This window comes from Aulonocara stuartgranti (assembly GCF_965226115.1).
Source record: "Aulonocara stuartgranti genome assembly, chromosome: 3".
NCBI classification, from domain to species: domain Eukaryota; kingdom Metazoa; phylum Chordata; class Actinopteri; order Cichliformes; family Cichlidae; genus Aulonocara; species Aulonocara stuartgranti.
In genome coordinates this window covers 19,712,453-19,732,266 of record NC_138941.1, presented here as the reverse complement: position 1 = coordinate 19,732,266, position 19,814 = coordinate 19,712,453, and the positions used below count along the sequence as shown (strand labels likewise).

At 42.1% G+C, this 19,814-nt stretch overlaps 1 protein-coding gene and 1 long non-coding RNA gene across 2 annotated transcripts in view; both read left to right on the top strand.

The window, feature by feature from the left end:
- The window catches only part of LOC309700493 (uncharacterized protein), a 2,098,293-nt gene that overhangs the window by 655,236 nt on the left and 1,423,243 nt on the right, over positions 1–19,814 (top strand). The window lies entirely within an intron of this gene.
- On the top strand, positions 6,267–7,356 carry LOC309701513. The gene is made up of 3 exons (XR_014275018.1): positions 6,267–6,633; positions 6,725–6,799; positions 6,951–7,356. It is a non-coding gene; the product is annotated as an uncharacterized lncRNA (long non-coding RNA).

Here is a 19,814-nt window from a genome sequence, read left to right as displayed (position 1 = left end):
CTCCCCCTGGCTTCTGCTCTGCGGCTGCTGAATGAGCCCTCATCTGGGACTCTCCTCAGCTCTTACTGGGACAGTGGCGCGGCTGCCCCTCTGTGGGTCTTCCTTGGTGTCTTGTGTTCTGGGGGCCTCTGGATGTCTCGAGTTTTGATCTCCTTCATACCTGCTTCATGCCCTGGAGGACGGGGCTGTGCCCCCCCCCCCCCCCCCACACACACACACACACACTCCCTAGCAGATCGTTACATGGAGAAACCTTTGGAATACAAGCATGCTGATCCACGCAGGTATGCACACAGGTGTACACACGGGTATTCACAGACGCGGACTACAGCTTTCTTGGCTGCTGCCTCAAAGCACATTGTGCGCTGTCTATCTTGCGTGCTGCACAATATCGTTTATTATTTAGTAACTATTGATATCTACTGCTAGCTAGTTTATTGTGATGGTGCTTTTTTTTCTTATTATGTTGCTCTTTGTTGTTTGCTTTCTCTTCTGTTTTTTTTTTCTCCATACAGGTGACCCAGGAGTTTTGGTTTTTTTTTCTCTCTTCCCCCCCTTCTCACCGTCTCTTCTCCCCTTTGGTTTTCTTTCTCTCCCTCTCTTTCTTTCATTCTTTCTCCCTGTCCTATCCCACAGTCATGTCTGTCCCGTTTGTAGCAACTGAAAATAAAATAAATTCATAATTATAATAAAGGTCAATCAAATGGACCAATATGGCAAGGCCATGATGACCCACTTGGTAAAATAAATCCTCTTGGCATCTTTCTTGGCCTTAAGACAACAATTCTGATGGCTATAGATCCAAACGGGACACAAAAGAAAAAAGAATCTTTTATTCTGGATAAAACAGGGAGCCAATAAATGTTCTGTTTCTAGTCCCTGTCAGGACTCTCGCTGCAGCATGTTGCTCAGAGCAGTCTGGAATTGATTTTTGACTAAATAATTAAAACTAATAATAATATATTACTATATTATATTACTAACAAATCCAGGACACCCCTGTTGATCCAGCAGCTCTTAATGAAGTTTGAAATAAGAATCGTGGTGAGTTCATTAGAAATATTTCACTTTTCTTTTTTAAATCAGTCATTACTGGAATCATCTGAAGTGCAAAAACAGTGGGATTATATATGAGAAGGACGGACTCAAAGACTGTCGTGTATCACATATATATTACATCGATGTCCAAAATCAATGCATCATTAATGAAACTGAAACAAAAGTACTGAATTTCATGTGGAAGACCAAACCTCAGCATTCAGGAAAGTCTTATACAGGAGCAAAGATAATGGACGTTACCCGGAGTTTTCCACTGTGAAACCAGGAATAACAGCTTAAAAATGTTGTTGGATTTCTGTGATCTAAATCATTGTCAGCCTGGCAGGCAAATAGCGTGGACACCAAAGTTTGTGAACGTGAAAACCTGAGAACAAAGACATGTAGGATTTTAAATCGGTACTGTTAAGGTTCAAAATACTGGGGATGGAGACAAGAGAAAAATCACAATAACAACACTGGTCCAGTCGGGTTGAGTCAAACGATGATGATCACACGCGTGGGAGATGGACACTGATGCAGACAGCCTCAGATCTCAAAATGGTGGAGCATTGCTCAAACTCTTATAGCCTCTGGTGCCTCCACCTTATCATAAAAGCCTAAACATTCACATGCTTTTCTCTCACACGGCGCCTAAGCTACGACCTTGGCTCCCCGTTTATCTGCTCCTGCTGAGTTGGGGCAGAAAACTCCAGCATGCTCTGTTCTCTTCTAATCAGACAAATAAGGCGATGGCTTTCTGCAGCAGTATTATGCATCATAAAACAATATCATTCATCCACAATAAATCAGCAGTCTAATGTAATGCAAATCAGTTTAACTAATGCAATAGTTGTCAGCTTCTTCTAATTCAGGAGAATAATGCAAACTAAAACTACATAATAATTCACAATCTTTAGTTAGGGGTATAACATGGCATAAAATAATATTATAATCTAACAGTATGCTGCTGCCTCTCTCTCATGTTACTTAAAAAATTAACCCCACAGCTTCAATAACCGTATCTAAAAATCTCTCAGTGAAAGTTACGGTTGTAGGTTTGGAAACATTTTGGGGTAGCCAGTGTTAAATAGAGACAGGGCCACATTCTTTATCTAGTCATTGTAATGAAAGAAGCACATTAAAAACTATATGAGAGTTTGCTTTTAACAAGCATGTAATGACTCTACTTAGTTTAGGTAGTCTTAGGGAGTCAAACTGAAAGTAGCATTTTGTGGATGTTTTCCCTGCTGCCCGATCCCATCAGTCTCTTAAAGCATCATTTTTATGCGCCCTGGTGTGACAGTGGTTTCATGGCGCTACAGGTTACCTGAGCACATCAGGTATATTACGGTTGAAAACCAGTGCCCGGCCTTCCAGTGGGTGTTCGACCCCTCGTGCACAGCTCAGGAGTCTAAACGACCCAGCAGTTATGGACATGTGTGTTTTTGGTGTGCTGTCCCTCGTTCTCCCTGCTTGCAGGTATATCTGTGTTTGTGTGTGGATGCCGGAGTTTCTGAGAGCACCTGTTTACAGGCACCTTCAGGCCTGGTGGGTGTGGCCCTGCCAGGTGGTTGGCCACACTTGAAGACCATCACACAGCTGATCAAGCCTTGTCAGAGGAGCTACTTAAGAATGCGGTGGCGCTCTCTCTGACGCTGGATCATTGCGTGACTTCACGTTAGTCTCTCGGCCAGTCAGTACGGATAGTCTGCCGCATTGTATGTGTCTTACGGCTGCCTGTTTGTTATCTCCCCAGGAGAAGCGTGGAGACGAGAGGGCAGCGAGCACGGGGTGCTCAGACACTGAGGAGCGGCGACAAGGAACACTAGCACTGGGAAGAGGACATTTCACGGGAGTCGGGAACGCACTGCGGATTTATTGTTATTTTCCATTCACTGTAAATAAACGCACTGCTTGCATTCAGAGCTCCGTGCCTGGCTCCTCCTTCCTCACATCCCCACGGTTGACGCTGGCCAACCGTGACAAATAGCTTTTCTTAGATTCATTATTAGTTCAACATTGACAAATAGTAGTTGACTAATATCAGGAGCCAAAAAGAAAACAAAAAACAAACTAAATAAATATTTCAGACGCTGAAAATAAATTATTACGGTTGTTTAAATTTGCTGTCAGCAAGTTAGGTCTAATGCATGTAGTCAATCTAATGAATCAATATTACATGTAAAAAGTACAGAACTGAAAATGAAACTAAAATATAACGGTAAATGAACTGGTTCTTGTATAAAACCTTTCTACTCTCTACAACTTGCCTCATTCATGCACTCACTTTTTTCTATGCTTTTTCTCTGTAAGTGCTTTCTATCTAACATTAATACGCATTCATCCTCCCGATGGATGCATCGGAGAGCAACTTGGGGTTAGCGTCTTGCCCAAGGATATTTGGCATGCAGGCTGGAGCAGGCGGGGATTGAACCAGCAACTTTCTGATTAGTAGGTTTCCTGCTCTACCTGAGCTACAGACACCCCAATTTGTGGTGCTCTGGAAACAACACGTTCTCATCCCAACAGGTAACGATGCTATGTGACAAATCATCGGTATGTGTAAATGTGTTTTTTGTTCTAATCATGAATCGCTTTGTAAAACAAGACCTGATAGGGTTAAGGTTAAAGTTATGGTTAGAGTTAATGTTAGGGATAGGGCTGGAATGGACGGCTGGAGCCTCTCCTCCAAGTGTGTGTTACTGCCGCCATCAGCATTCTGTTGTATTCTGTTGTCTGCTTTTCTCTGTAAGCGCTTCGAGCCTGTACTTTTTTGCTTTAGCTGAGTAATGAAGTTGAATCAGTACTTTAACTTTCACTGGAACAATAGTATTTTTACTTCTACTTAAGTGGAGAATGTCTGATCTTTTGCCAACTCTGGCTGTCTCTCAGTCTTGGAATACCCACTTGTTGTCCAGCGGTGTCCTGGGAATATGGGAACTAGGCAGACTGGGGAAACAATGGGAGGAGACACAAAGATGGAATCACTTTTACCATCTTTTATGTATTTGCTGGTCTTCTTATTTCTTCTATTTTGCAAGCACAGTGTTGCAATCATTGTCTTTGTGGTACAATGACACAGGTAGAATGCAGGTGTTTTCATGTAACACGATGCCAGAAAGATGAGTAATGTGTTTTGAAGAGAAGATAAAACATCATGTTTGAACAAAGATAAGCAGCAGACACGTCTGTGTGTGAGTTGTTCAGGTTCAGTAAGAAGGTAATATGTCTGCAGAATTTGTAATTCTTATGAAGATATTGCTTGTACAATAAATAAAATCCCTTTAACTTCTTCTGGAGAGTGTCTTTATATATTTAGTCGTTTTGGGGCGATCCTTTATTTAGTAGTAACTCTAGTCGGGGATATATATCAGAGTTTACTTTCAGATATGAGCATTGTGTTTCCTGTGGATGAATGAATGAATTATTTATTTATGTAATTTTTGAAAGACTGGCTCATGTAAAATCTCTGAAAGTATGACAAAGCTCTCCTGTTACACTTTATGGACACCTGAGCGTCACCATGAGGGCCTGTCTTTATTCACTTTATTCACTGAAATCCACTTTTATAATGAATTCACAGTAATCACTGACACCTTCAGAGCATTACATTCATTAAAGACGTCTTCTACACCTACTCTTCCAGACGACCGACACATACTTCAACCACTGCAGGTTAACCAGCCACTCATCAGTAAAGCAAAAACTAAATGTAAATGTCCTCATGTGGAAAAGACTGAAACACAACTCCCATATATCACTAATGTAACAGATCCATTTAGGGAGAGTGAGAACACTAGGCTGGATGTGGTTTAATGCAGGAACATTCATCATGTCTTCAGTTCAACAAATCATTTACATTGAATATGTGAGCTGGATGGTTACACGACACAATGTGATTGTCAACAATAACTGCAATGAACGCTGGTTTGAGGGCGGAGTCAAGGAGGCCATTTACGTGAAAAGGGAAAGACCCTCTCTGAATCAAGGAGGGGGCCTAAGGGTACATCTGTCACCATCTTACAATGCTGTGATTGCAGCCGTTCTCCAACTCTCTGTGAATGGTACTCAAGACCATTGATCAGTGGTTGTTGATCAATGGTCATGAGAATTTGCATAATCATGATTAAGGAACTGACCTCCCAGCCCATTGTTCCTTCAGTCAGCTGGTTTCTCTGACTGAAAACGCTACGTCCAGAAGAACAGAATCAACTTTTGGAGATTTACTTCCCTGATGATTGAGCACGCATCAAGACCTTTTAATCAGGCCAACAAATATCTTGTACTCAATTTTAGCAGCAGCCATTGTGACACTGATGATAAAACTTGTGTAAAAGTGCGAAGCTGTAAAAAAGTAATTATAAAAAAGCGTTTTTGTAGCTGAATGTTACTGGATAGCTGTTTCATCTGTAACACATCAAAATAACCTGCTAAGGTTTAATAGGCTATAAGGAACACACTCACTTCCTGAGCCCTGGGCAATAAGAGACGTTTTGTGTTTTATAATTTATTGATATGTTTGATCCTTTCTGACCTGCGTTAATGAAGCAGTCATTAGAGCACCATGTCCGCTAGAATAGTTCTGTAGTTTGATGCTTGAGTCGTTGCAGACTTGTTGAAACTCCCTCACCCGTCAAAGCAGCGTCTTTGTTATTCGCGTCCAGCAGATGGCAGTGTTTCACTGTCTGACGGCTGTCTGAAGCTTCAGCTGGATTATCCGTTTTCATGTTTGATTAGAGGTTTGTGTGTGTGTGTGTGTGGGTTTTTAGCCACGAGTTGTCCACGATAAAGCATATTGAATGGCCTGTCTAATATTGTTAGAATTCTCCTTTGGGTTAGTTTCATTACTCAATCGGGACATTTATTTGGAAAAAGAAAAAAAGAGGGAAAAAAAAGAAAAAAAAAAGAAAAGAATTAAAAATAAATAAATCCTCATAGTTTACATTTACAAATATCAATACTGAATGTTACGTCCCTCTGCAGCTTCTAATCGTCTCAGTGTTTTCAGCTGGTGCTAATTGGCCACACCTAGTCAGGTGTGGATAAAAGCATACCTGAGGCAAGCTTCCCAGCAGTGCACTAGTCTTTGCCTTGGTGGCACCAGCCATTTTAGCCAACCTGGTTTTCCATTTTAGGATGAAACCTCTTCTCACCCACACTCTGCTATTCATCTCTGTTTTTATGTTGCGGCTTTTGAGCCGGGTCGTAACATGAGTGTAATCACACTGGAAGTACCAGCATCAGGAATGTGGTTTCTTCTTTTTGGATCTATAATATTTAGTCTGGTTAGTTATTGTTACTGTAACCAGTGCAAAATCTGCTCTGATGACTCAACGTTAATGTTTGAGCCCCTGAGCGCTAAAAGAAGTGTTTTGTAAAGTATTAAAACTACCTTTAATGGAAGGAAAAACGGATCACTGCTTCCTATAAGAGTTGGTTTTCTCTGTGTGTGTAGCCACTCTGTGCCTGGTGGACTTGGCTGGCAGTGAGCGAATGGTGAAGAGCCAGTCTCAGGGTGACCGTTTCAAAGAGATGACCGCCATCAACAGCTCACTGTCCAACCTGGGCGTCGTTATCGCCGCTCTGGCCAAAAAGGTCTGCAGCTGCAGTTTCTGTAGTCTTAGATGTCACACCTGCTTTCTTTACATTTACAGTATTAATGATTTTTTTGGCCTTTGTGTTCCAGGAGACTTGCGTAGCTTACAGGAACTCGAAGCTCACGTACCTCCTTCAGGGATGTTTGGGGGGGAAACGGCAAAACGTGAGTTTGTTGACATCACAAATCTTTATAATGACGACACATAAAACTGAAGGAATTTATCTCCAAAAAATATTTAACAGCGTTTGATCTCATCACTTCAGATTGTGACTGTTTATTCTTTGGCACTAATTTTGGATGTCTTTATTTGCAGCTTGATGTTTGTTAACATTGCTCCGGAGCCCGACAGCTTTGGGGAAACTCTGAACTCATTGAGGTTTGCCAGCAAGGTCAGTGCAGTCTTGTTTCCAGTGTTCATTGGACAGAGTACATTAGTGATGTCCTTACATCAGCTGTTTATGGTAAACCAAAGCCATACTCCATATCCATTTTAATACCTTGGTGTGTAATTCATACTCACATTTTGTCTGAAGAGTAGGGATGTTCCTGGCGTCTTATTTACTAGTCGACTAATCGAGGGGGAAATAATTAGACTAACCAACTAATGTAAAACTAAGGAACATTCAGATATTGAGTTGATTTTCAGAACTGATTAATAGAAACTGTCAAACTAGACGCAGAGGTATCTTAAACCATTTATCACATTCTGTTAAATACAAATGAAAATGCGTTACTACAAAAGATGTTCTATTAAAATATGACAATAATTTGAGAATCTAAAAGTACGTCTAAGTGTGGCGAGAATGATTCAGGTAATACATTATACAGCCGTTTTCTAGTCAGGTTGTGGGGGCAGCAGGAAGGACTACTCCTGACCACAGCTGATAGATGTAAACTGGCTAGCATGACCAAGGATGCTGGGGCCTCCTACTGGTAGGACGTGCCCAGCTGGAACAGCCTCCTGGCCAAGGTGGCTGTCACCTTTTGATGTGAAGGAGTAGTGACTCTACTCTGAGCCCCTCCCCCATTGACTTAACTGCTCTCCTAAAGGAGAGGTTTTCCACCTCTCAGGAAACTAATTTCCTCTGCGTGTATCTGCGATCTCAGTGTTAACAAGAAGATCAGGGTAGATTAATAGATTTATGGCGTTTCTCAACAACAGTGCACCATCTGGTGGTAGATCGCTGCCTAACATTTAGAACACAATGTACCAGCATTGGGCATCAATTAAAATGTTAACAATTAGATTGAACGACTGGTAAGTCTGATACAGACTAGTGACAATTAGTCGACTAGTCACATAAATCCCTGATAGAGCCCACAGAAGTGGCCTGCACCATGTGCGTGGCTTGCTTTGCAGTTTAACCCTCAGTAGGACCTACAGCCATTTTTCATCCCCAGCGTTTTTTAATATTAGGCCATTTTCACTGTGTTGAATAGAATATAGCCAAACCTTCCGACCCTTTTTTTTTTCTTTTTTCTTTAGAATTGCAGTCTCCGTTTATTAGATTAGCTTAAAGTGGCTAAGCTACAAACCGCCATCCACATGAGGTCCTAGAGCCATAAATCGCCCCATTGAAACCCATTATAAACGCTATTTTTCACTGCAGAATTATTACCATTAACGTATGGGTGATGGCTTCTGTTTCGGTTCCGTGTTGGACAAGGGGCCTTAGAATTGTAATTTTTTTTTATTTGGCCACCGGGTGGCGCCCTTGTTCCGCATGTGACGCCTGCTGGAACATAGACCTTTTCCAGCGGGCTGCTCGAGACATACACCCGGGAAAGGCAGACTCATTCCCCGAGTGCAGCAGCAGCTTGGCCCGCTGCTCGTTCGGGACCATTTTCTGCCCTTAGGGCTGTTAGAGGGTGCATTTTGACCTTTATATTTAAAAATAAATAAAATAAAGGTCTCTCTGCCTAAAAGAAAAAAAATTTGTGTCTGTCTCATTCTAAGTTTAGATAAAAGCCTTCCCTCTTTGAAGTACACCCTGCAATGCAAACAAATCTAACATGAAAACAAGAATAAAAAACAAATTAGACTTTATTTTGTCGCCAACCTCAGCTTGTTTATGCAGGTGCAGGCAGGAGAGGTTATAAGAATAAGCCGTAGCGCGGGAGTAGGCATTTTCACGATGGCATGGTACCGAGGAAGTAGTGGACATCCTGATGCGCTCTGATAGCGAGGATCTCTCCTCTTCATCTGCCGAGAGTGACTCTGATTCCGGGGGTGACACGGATGATTCGTCTCTCGACACTGATCACCAGGAGTCGTCCTCTGATTTTTCTTCTGAAGATGAGAACGAGGGGAGGACGCCAGAGGAAGCAGCGGCGTGGACCTCCAAAGATGGGAAGAAATGGTCCGCAACAAACGCCGAGACGCTGCGCTACGTCGCAGCACCCACGGGGCTTATTCCGGGACCGACCCACTACGCCGTAGCCCGAATTACGGACCCACTCTCCAGCTTCAGGTTGTACATAACTGATGGGATTATACAGCATATAGCTGCAATGACAAACCTTCAGGGCAGACGCTACATCTCATTCTGGAGAGATTTAGATAGCAACGAAATGCTCGCTTATGTGGGGCTGCTAATTTTGTCCGGTGTATACCGGTCAAAGCACGAGGCCATTGCCAGCCTTTGGAGTGAGAAAACGGGAAGGAAGATTTTCCGTGCCTCAGTGGCTGAGAAAAGATTTTGTCACATAACCAGAGCGCTCCGATTTGATGACAAACTCACCCGACCTGCACGATGTGCGGACAAATTGGCTCCCATTCGGCAGATATGGGACATGTGGGCACACCGCCTGGGGATGTTGTTTAGTCCAGACCGGGACCTTACGGTGGATGAGCAGCTGGTACCGTTCAAGGGAAGGTGCAGTTTCCGCCAGTATATCCCCAAAAAGCCTGCGAAATGCGGCATAAAGGTCTGGGCAGCATGCGATGTCAAGACATCATACGCCTGGCGGCTGCAGGTTTACACCGGGAGAGCAGCGGGCGAACCGGCCGAGGTAAACCAGGGGATGAGGGTCGTCCAGCAGATGACTGACGGGCTCCATGGGCATGTCGTCACAGTCGACAATTTTTTTCACCTCATCTGAACTGGCAGAGGAACTCCTCAAAAATAAAATGGCTCTGGTCGGCACAATCCGCCAGAACAAAAAAGGAATCCCACCCGTTTTGCGCCAGATGAGAGGGAGAGCCGTCTACTCCTCGATCTTTGCCTTTTCAGCGAAACAGACCCTAGTGTCGTACATTCCCCGACGGGGCAGGAATGTGCTTTTATTGAGCACGAAACATCGCAGGCCGGAGGTCAGCGATGACGAGAGAAAAAAGCCAGCGATCATCACAGACTACAATCGATGCAAAGGAGGTGTCGACAACCTTGATAAGGTGGGTGTCATTACGCATCAGTTACGCACACCTTTATTCATTTTTCTTCATATATTCTTGTGTAAAATATACAGAGGTTTTATGTTGTTGTTTTTTTTGTTATGTTTATTTTTTGTTAGGTTGTCGGCACCTACTCCTGCAGGAGACGGACCAATCGATGGCCAATGGCCCTTTTTCATCACATCATAGACGTCTCCCTCTACGCCTTCATGCTGTGGACCTCCGTGGATCAGGCCTGGCATCAGCAGAAGCCACACAGGAGGAGGATGTTCATTGAAGAGGTGGGAGAAGGCCTGATCACGCCCCATTTGTCACAAAGACAGCGTCTTCCCCGCTCATCAGCCGCTGCTGAGTTAGTAAGAGATGCGCAGGATGGTGCTGCTGCAGGCCCCTCTGGAGTGACAAATCCCAAGGGCAGGAAGCTCTGTGAGCTCTGTGTTGGGAAAAGGAGGCAAGTGGGAAACACATGCAGCAAATGTGGAAAATTCAGCTGCCGAGCCCACAGCAAATTTGTCTGCAGCCACTGCTCTACCTGAGCAAGACATTTACCCCCCAGCCACACACACGCCCCCCACCCTCTCACTGCTTTCTCACTTTCTCACACTCTCTTTCTCTCTCATACATTTCCCCATTCCCAACAACAATATACATAATTACATTTACCATATACATGTTCTTGTTCATTGTTGAAAAATAAATGTTTATTTGGTTCAAACTGATCTTGTATTTTTATTTACATAATGCTTTTTATTTGATTTTAGATGGCAACAAGGTAATATGCATTTATTGGGGCAAGAGTGAAAAACGTTCTCCTGCAAAAAAAACTAACGGCCGATCAAAATGAAGGTCAGTAGTAATTTTTAGACCATCCAAAGGCCTAATTAAAAGTACAATAAAATATAACTTTCAAATGTATTTTATGGAAAATATTTAATTTTTTCATTTTTTTTGCCAAAAAAGGCAGTGTGCTCATGTGACAAAACCGGGATATAAAAGGTTAAAATCGCGAAATATAATTAAAACTTTATATGAATATTTCAAGGAGAAGTAGGTCTAAAATATTGGCTAATTTAAAGTGGAAAAATATTAATGTATAATCTTTTTATAGCACTTTTTATGGCGTGGTCGATTTTTGGCTCTAGGTCTTCATAAGGGGTACTTTTTTTTTTTTTTTTTTTTTTTTAGGACTTACCAAGGGTTAACCACCAAAACACTCGTCTGCAGTGGAATTTCTTTGAGCTAATCGATTCATTTCATCTTCTAATTAATGTGGAAAATGGTGGCAAAGGTGGATGAAATGAGTGATTCCTAGAGTTACATTTTATTGCCTTTTTTTCTTTCCTTTTCTTAAAGTTATGAAGGCATCTTGGATGCCATTTCAGTGAGTGGGGGTTAATGCCCCACACTCTTTTCTGTCACTGCTTTGAATGCACAGACTGGTCTTAATGTTGATCTTTGTAATCTTCAGTGTTACGACCCGGCTCAAAAGCCGCAACATAAAAACAGAGATGAATAGCAGAGTGTGGGTGAGAAGAGGTTTCATCCTAAAATGGAAAACCAGGTCGGCTCAAATGTTCTGTGAGTCATAGGAGTCTACTAACATTTCCATGATAGAACAAGGCTGCAACCTTTGTACACTATATAAGGCAAAGAACTAATTAGCCTCATTTTGTTTTCATTCTGAGGCTTGTTTTTTTTAGCACATACAAACAACTCTTCTTATGAGAATATTAGGACGCGTCTTGTATATATGATCGGCTCGCACATGGCCCGAAGATTGGTTTACCTTCTGCCATGTTGAGGCCAAAAACCCTGAGGACAGAAAAAAACAAAAAAAACCCAAAAGGTAGGTTGTCTCTGTGTGAGAGACGTTGGCATTAAACCCGATATTTTAAAAAAAATGCAATGCGTGGATTTCTTTTACAGACAACATCTGCCATGTTGTGGACCGCTCAGAGTCTCCCCCTCCAGCACTGCTAATCCAGACCCCACCGACTCCGCCCCCCTCTCCAGGATGCTCACAGGACTCTGCAGGATCACACCCGTCTGAGGAAACGGAACTCAACATTAAACTCGCAACCTTCCACCTGCTGTCGATGGCACTGAATGAGTATGTGCAGGAGATATGTTATGGATGCCAATCCGGTCACCCCAGCCAGTTACAACACAGTTGCCTGTTTGAGCTGCCTGTGTTTTTCTTCGAGACCTGCTATGATGAGGTGATGGAAAAGCTCCGGATGCCCCGATTCATCCCGGCCATCCGTCTGTTTGTTTGCTCATACAGTGTCAGTGAGGCTGAAGCACAAATCATCAGCACTGCAGAGCGTCTTCTGTGTGAACTGAGATCAGTGCCGCACATTGTTTGCACCACTGATGAGAATGTCGGATACCTGCTAAATACCAATCATCACACCCGCGGAGTTAAATCAGCGCTGCTCCACATGATTGGAAACTACTGGTCTGGGAGACACAAGATTTAATGCACATCTGTTATAAAAACCTTACTGTGCACTACACAGAAAATGAAATAAAAACGTATGCTAACACTTTTTTCTGGTCATTTGTATTTGTGTTTGGTCAGAGTGATTATGGAAAACACGCTGAGAAAAATATATCACAACCCTGCACACCCAGGGGGTTTAGGAAGTGTAAAGAAGCTCCGTATCGCTGTCAGTGAGGCAACAGGCTTAAAGCCGTCATTACCTGACGTGGAGCGTTTTTAAAAGGAGATGACACATATACTCTTCATAAACCTGCAAGGATAGAGGACACAGAAATGCAAGGATACAGAAATGCAAGGATACAGAAATAGAGTTTTGGTTAACGGGACTGACAAACAGTTTCAAGCTGATTTGGTTGACATGCGTGAATATTCTGCGGATGATGATAATGTTAGGTACTTATTGACATGCATAGATGTGTTTTCTAAGTATGCATGGGTTAGGTGCCTTGAAACCAAGACAGGACAGGTTGTTGCTGAGGCTTTTGGTGATATTCTGAGAGAGGGCCGTGTGCCTGAAAAACTCCAAACAGATTTAGGGAAGGAATTTTATAATAAACATTTAAAAAACTAATGGAGCAGCATAACATCACACATTTTTCAACCTTTAGTGAAATGAAATCATGTGTGGTAGAGCGTTTTAACCGCACCTTAAAGGGGAAAATGTGGAAATACTTAACATCAGTTAACTCGCCAAGATATGTTAATGTGATCCAAGATCTTGTACAGTCCTATAACCTGTCTTATCACAGCTCTATCAAAATGACCCCACCGAGGTGTGCAAAGATAATGAGAAAGCAGTCTTTAACACCCTGTACAAAATGAAACCCCAAAAACCGGTGACTTTTAAATTTAATGTGGGCGATACAGAGAGAATATCTAAACTACGAGGCATATTCTGAAAGGGTTACCATCAGACCTACACAGACGAGTACTTTACCATAAAGGAGCGTTTAGGAAGAGACCCTCCCGTATACAAACTGGAGGATCTCACAGGAGCTGCAGTGAAAGGTGTAATTTATGAATACACAGCAGGTGACTATTGACAAAAACAAAAGGTTTAAAATAGAGAAAATACTTGGCAGAAAAAAGAGGACCGAAAAAAGTTAGCGCTGGTCAAATGGCTCGGTTGGCCTTCTCATTTGAAAATCATGGATCCCTGAAAAAGACATCGTTGAAGTGTGATTAACAGAGACGCCGCAGCTCTGCATACTTTCATTCTGCACTAGACAAAGACTGATAAAGGAAGGAAGGAATGGATAAAACGAACAACAACAACGCAGGCTTTTATGTGAGCCTCTTCTCGAATGCTTCAGCACATGTTTATCCAGGCAATAAGAAATCTAATTTTAGAACAAAGCTAGCAAAACCTGTTGTTTTAAATGAACCGTATGAGGTCGGTGTTATAGAATTTCAATACCCAAGACTATGCTTGTCTTTTCCACAATCAGATTCGCGAGTGGAAATTTATGATCCAGTCACAAATGGAGCATTGTCCATAACCGTGATTGAGCTGTCTGTGGGGCATTATGCATCTGTGGCGCAGATAATAAAACATTAAAACATAACACCGACATTAAAACACAATACAGTGAAGTTAGTAACTATGTTAGTGTTATGGGCCCTAGGGGCACAGTTCTCACATTTAGAGGGAGACTGGCAGGAATCTTAGGATTCAAATCAGAAGACCCGTTTGTACTTCATTATAAAAACACATACGCACCACATCCTGCAGACGTATACGGCGGAAAATAGAACATTTTTATTTATGCAGATATCGTTGATTACCAGCTTGTGGGTGACGCTCATGCGCAGCTATTAAGAGCAATAAATATAACAGACGATGACCGTCGGGGAGCCATTCTTCAATTTGACAGCCCACACTACACACCAGTCTCGAAATCTTTAATCGATGACATAGAAATTGATTTGAAAGACGACCAAAATCAACACATACCCTTTTTATACGGGAAGGTGTTTGTCAAGTTCAACTTCCGACCCATAAGACACCATTTTTAAAAAATAAGGATGTCTGTCTACAACACAGATGAAGCAAAATCTGTAAGATATTATTTAAATCAGGCTGGTGGAGAATTGAATGGTTATATTGGGACCAGCACGCAATGTGGCGCAGGTCTGGGAGGTTTGTTCCGCAGCCTGTTTAGAATTGCTGTACCGTTGTTTAAAAAAGGAGTCAGCACAGTCAAACCCCACCTAAAAACAGCAGCATCAGGCATAGTGTCTGATGTGATATCCAACATAACCAAGCCAACATCTACTAAACAGGATGGCAACAGCTTGTATGTGTATACACCCAAACCTTCTAAGACCCCTCCCACTGCACGCATGCGTGATACGCCGCCGCATAAAAAGCGTAAAACGACAAAAACCTGCCAGGAAAGCCACCAAACGGAGACAACCACGCGGAGTGAAAAGACCCAGAACCAGTCGTTCAAAAACTACAGCATGTGACATCTTCTAAATGGCTCTGTTACACAACCAATCAGAGAATGTCTAAAAACAGAGCTCGATCTTTTTACTGTCCCATACACACAAACGTCCATAGAGAAAACGACCTTTATTGAAATTCCACCAGTTTCTGCAATCACAGACGGAGGTCCAATCGAGTTTAAATCTCATCGTCCGGAGAGGATTACCTGGATCTAAACGATTCCTATATCTACACAGGAGTAAGAATCACAGATGCTGACGGCACAAACTTAGGCAGGGATGATTATGTAACGGAGCGGAAAGGCTGATTTTATTTCCACAGTGTTTTGTGTTTTGTTTTTTTTTTTTTTAAAGGAAGGAAACCTTCCTCAAAACGGGCAGAGCAGTGGAGCCGCCAAGGGAAAGCACACAATTTAAACTGTAAGATTAAAAATATAATTTATTATATTTAAATAGTTAAAAATGTAAAATGAATTAAAACAACCTTGGCCAAGGGGTAACACAGTAAAAATCAATAAAGCATAACATTAAAAGTCCTGTGGCCTGCGCCACGACCTAAAAGTCCCAGGGAGCTAAGAAATCCAGCAGGTGGTATAACCAAAGGAACCAGCGGAGTCCTCGCCTCCCTCTCGCACTCACGCCCCGATATGCCCGGGTGGGCAGAGCTCTCAACTCCGCCCGCCGCTTCTTTAAAACTGGAAATCGGCACAGCCGTCTCGTGGCTTCCGCTGGTGCTCTCTGCGCGCTGGTGCCTCTGCGCGCTGGTGCCTGCATTAGCCAACTCTAGCCGCCTTAGAAGAAGGGAAAACCCGGCGGCGTCTCGCCGCCCTATCGATGTTTCTGTTCCGGTTGCCACCGCTTTCCTGTGGCACACCAACCGGCACCAGCCCGTCTGGGCTTGTGGCACCGCCACCGCCTGATACCGTTCACTCTCTCAGTCCTCACTCCACCATCAATCTCCTCTCTCTCGTCTCCCATCACTCTTATTGGCCTCCGGGACCTCACAGGTGTGTCGGGTTCATAATCAAGGAGGGGCGGAGACTTTCCAGGACAAGTCACCGATGAATACCATAAAACATGCAATAAAACCAAGAATAGAACACTATACAATATTAAAATATTAAAGAAAGTAAAAACAAAACCAAACATGCACAATAAAAATATCTTAGGTAACTTGTCCCTCTCCACCCCGTGACACAAACGTGGGACTTGTTAATTATCCAGGTTGCACCTTATTTAGTCAGGTAGATGTAAATTTGGGGGATCGCTTGATGAGCCAATCATCCAACACGTATCCATACAGAGGCATAATAGAATGTCTTATCAATTATAATAAGCAGACTTTAGACACACAGTTCAGCAGCGCTTTATTCTGTACAGACACAGCCTCGCACATGAATGATACATGTATAGAAGGGGAGAGCCAGGGTCTGGTGACCAGAGGTACTTATACAGCGAATAGCAGTATTGTTGAATTGATTGCTCCAGTACACGCAGACCTGTTTTTTCAAGAAAAATTATTACTTAATGGAATCGATCTGTCGCTGAAATTTGTGCGCTCTAAAGACGAATTTGCTCTCATGACTGGAGCTAACACTGCGTATAAAGTTAAAATCGTCTCTGCCAGCTTATTTGTGAAAAGAATCAGTGTCTCACCAAGTGTCAGGCTGGCACACGGCAAGGCTCTGCATCATGCAAATGCAAAATATGCTGTAGGCAGAGTTTCTTTAAAGACCTTCTCCACACCTGCTGGGGCAAGAATATCAACTAATTTATTTATGGGCAGGTTGCCTAAATTTGTCATCATCGCCTTCGTGGTGCTTCGTGCTTATCCTGGTTCTTTTACACGTAATCCATTTAATTTTAAAACTGTGATATAGAACTCATGTGTTTATACGCTGATGGACAGTCGTATCTGGCCAAACAATTCCTGTTTCAATCTGGAAGCTGATGAAGGACATTCAGGGAACGTATCGTTAGTTCAAACAGGGAGCGTGAGGCTGGAAACCCGTTTCAGAAATCCGCTACCCCGAACAATGAACCTGGTGTGTTACTCTGTATTTGATTCAGTCATCCAAATATCTAATATGAGACAAGTGCTGCTGGACGACTACTAAACATTCAAAATGAATACAATAGAACTAACCAGCATTGTTAAAAGGATTAGTGACAGGGCTCATCTTCTAGGCGTCTTAGCATGTGACCAGCTGCCAACAAAGCCCATCAGATATCCATGCATGGGCATTGTGAATACAGATCCATCAGACTTACCTGGGAAGCACTGGTTGGCGTTCAATATCACAAAAGACAAGCAAGGGCACTTTTTTGACAGCTTCGGTAACTCACCTGATAAGTTTTCACCCGAGATAAAAGTTTTTCTTTTAAAAACACCACTCGGATATTGTATTCTGGGAGACAGGTTCAGAAGGACTTTTCGGTAACCTGCGGACAACACTGTGTGCTTTTTCTATATCATGTCCAAAAAGGAGCGTCTTATTCAAGACTAATTAATATGTACAGTGATAACCTTGTTTGTAACGATGCAATGGTTTGTCATTTTGTTAACAAAATAAGACCTGTTTCTGCATGTTTTGAAAATAACTTTGATTGTGTGCAGCGCGGATACTGATTCAAGTAACAAATAATAAAAGATAACAGAAGAGAATATCGTTTCATCTGGTATTTATTTTCACCTAATTGCTAAAAACATTATTTAGTAATAATAAAATCTTTAAACATCAGCATAGAGTTCAAAAAGTAGTAAAAAGGGGAAAACTGTCATCTGTTTAACTAAACAATATAGACATAAATAAGAAAAAACACATAAGTAGTAGTGTATAAAAAGGGAAACAAATGCGAGGGTAAATGATCTTTTTTTCAAGAATAAGAAAAACAAACATAATTTTAAAATTCATTAAAAATCGATCCACCCGCTTCTACTCTGCCTTGATTTTTTATGTGTGGTAAATAAGCTTTGATCGCTCAGTGACCGCTTCTTGTGCAAACCATTTGTTTCCACACTCGGGTCGCCAGTGTCGCCTTTATATTGGCTAATAGTCCTCCTCACCTCAGCATTAGGAAAAGCAGACAGAGACTTTCTCCCTCACTATGTGTTAATAGACCTCTCTGCATTGAATCACACTTGTTATTAATCTCTGTCTCTCTTCCACAGCATGCCTCTTGTCCCATCTTCGTTCTCTCACCCCAACCACTCCTGGCAGATGGCCGCCCCTCACTGAGCCTGTTACTGCCGGCGCTTCCTCCCTGTTAAAAGGGAGTTTTTTTCCACTGTCGCCAATGTGCTTGCTCATAGGGGGTCATATGATTGTTGGGTTTTTCTCCTTGTGTATATTATTTTAGAGTCTACCTTACAAAGTAAAGCACCTTGAGCCGACTGTTGTTGTGATTTGGTGCTGTATCAATAAAACTGAAGTGAATTGAAATAACATAAAAGGACATAATGCTGCAGGTTGGCTTTCTTTCTTTTCTGATTCACCAGTTTGTATGCATCTTTTCACAGGAGTGACCTAAGGACGGCTGTAGCCTACCCTTATTTACTTATATAATGAACAACATATAGTGTAATGTGGTGTAAAATAGAGTGTTTTCTTTTAATTTAATGACATAAAGCAGGGATCAAATGTTTCCATGGTGACTGTTTTAGAATTGTGTATTTTTAAATCTGCATCAGACTTGAAAAAGAGCTCATCTGTGCAAGAAAAACCATCAAGTCAGGAGTATTTTCATATCTACATTTGATCTTACACAAGTTTTGAAGAGTTTTGGAAAGTTTCTCTTCCCCAACTGTGATAGAACAGCAGCGTTTTAATGGAAGCCAGTAAAGGGATCTACAAACCCATCAGGGTATGTGACACTTTTTGTTTTTACTGCATTTTTGAAGAATTTGATGTAGTTTTAAAAAGCTGACAAACTGAGAATCAATTTAAGTTACAATGAGTAATTTCTTATTTCTTTGACAGGTGCTGTTCAACACACCCATATATAACACAGCTGTGGAGATCTGCTGGTATCTACCAGGTTACAGGGCTCAGATAAGACCCAGATCCATCCAAACCAAAACTGAGATAAAATGTCAGGTGATTTCTGAAGACCTGGGACTGATGCTGATTAAATGTCTCCTTTTATTTTTAGATTGCAATGATGATGGAATTCCTCAGACTTCAGAAGGAAAACCAAATACCATCAAGCCTCACTGCAGAAGATATGGGAGATCTTTTGGTGGAGAGGAGCAAAGAGACAGTCAGAGAGCAGTGAGTTACTGTGACACCTACAGACCATCCACCTCACACCTGAAACTGTTTGTGCTGAAGTGTAAATGCTGAGAGAAAACCTCTCTTTTGTTTTCTTTTGAAGACTTTGGGAGTTTGAATTGGAGGGTTTGGAAGAAACAGAAGCCAAACCTCTTCTGAAACTGGTAAGACTAGAAAACTCACAAGAGTTTTAGTCATGTGGAGATCTTTTTTTTTTTTTTTTACTACAATCACATAACCTCTCAACAAAACTGCAATGTAAACATGCTTTCTGTTTCAGGTGTGGGCAGTGAACACAATAAATAAAATGAGGGACATCGAGTTTCAAGCCCGGATGCTGCTGGAATTTCCAGAGGCCATACCTCCTAAATTTCAGTGAGTCACCTCTGACATAAAATCATTAACAGTCCAGCTACAGTATTTCAAAATTTCTGTTATTTTTTTAAATAGGTGTAAAAGATCATTCTTATAACTTTATTCTGCAGAACACCTAAGCTCCTCAGCAATGTCAGGAAGTACATTGACCTCCTTAAAGAGAGGCAGCAGGACGCACAAACCTCC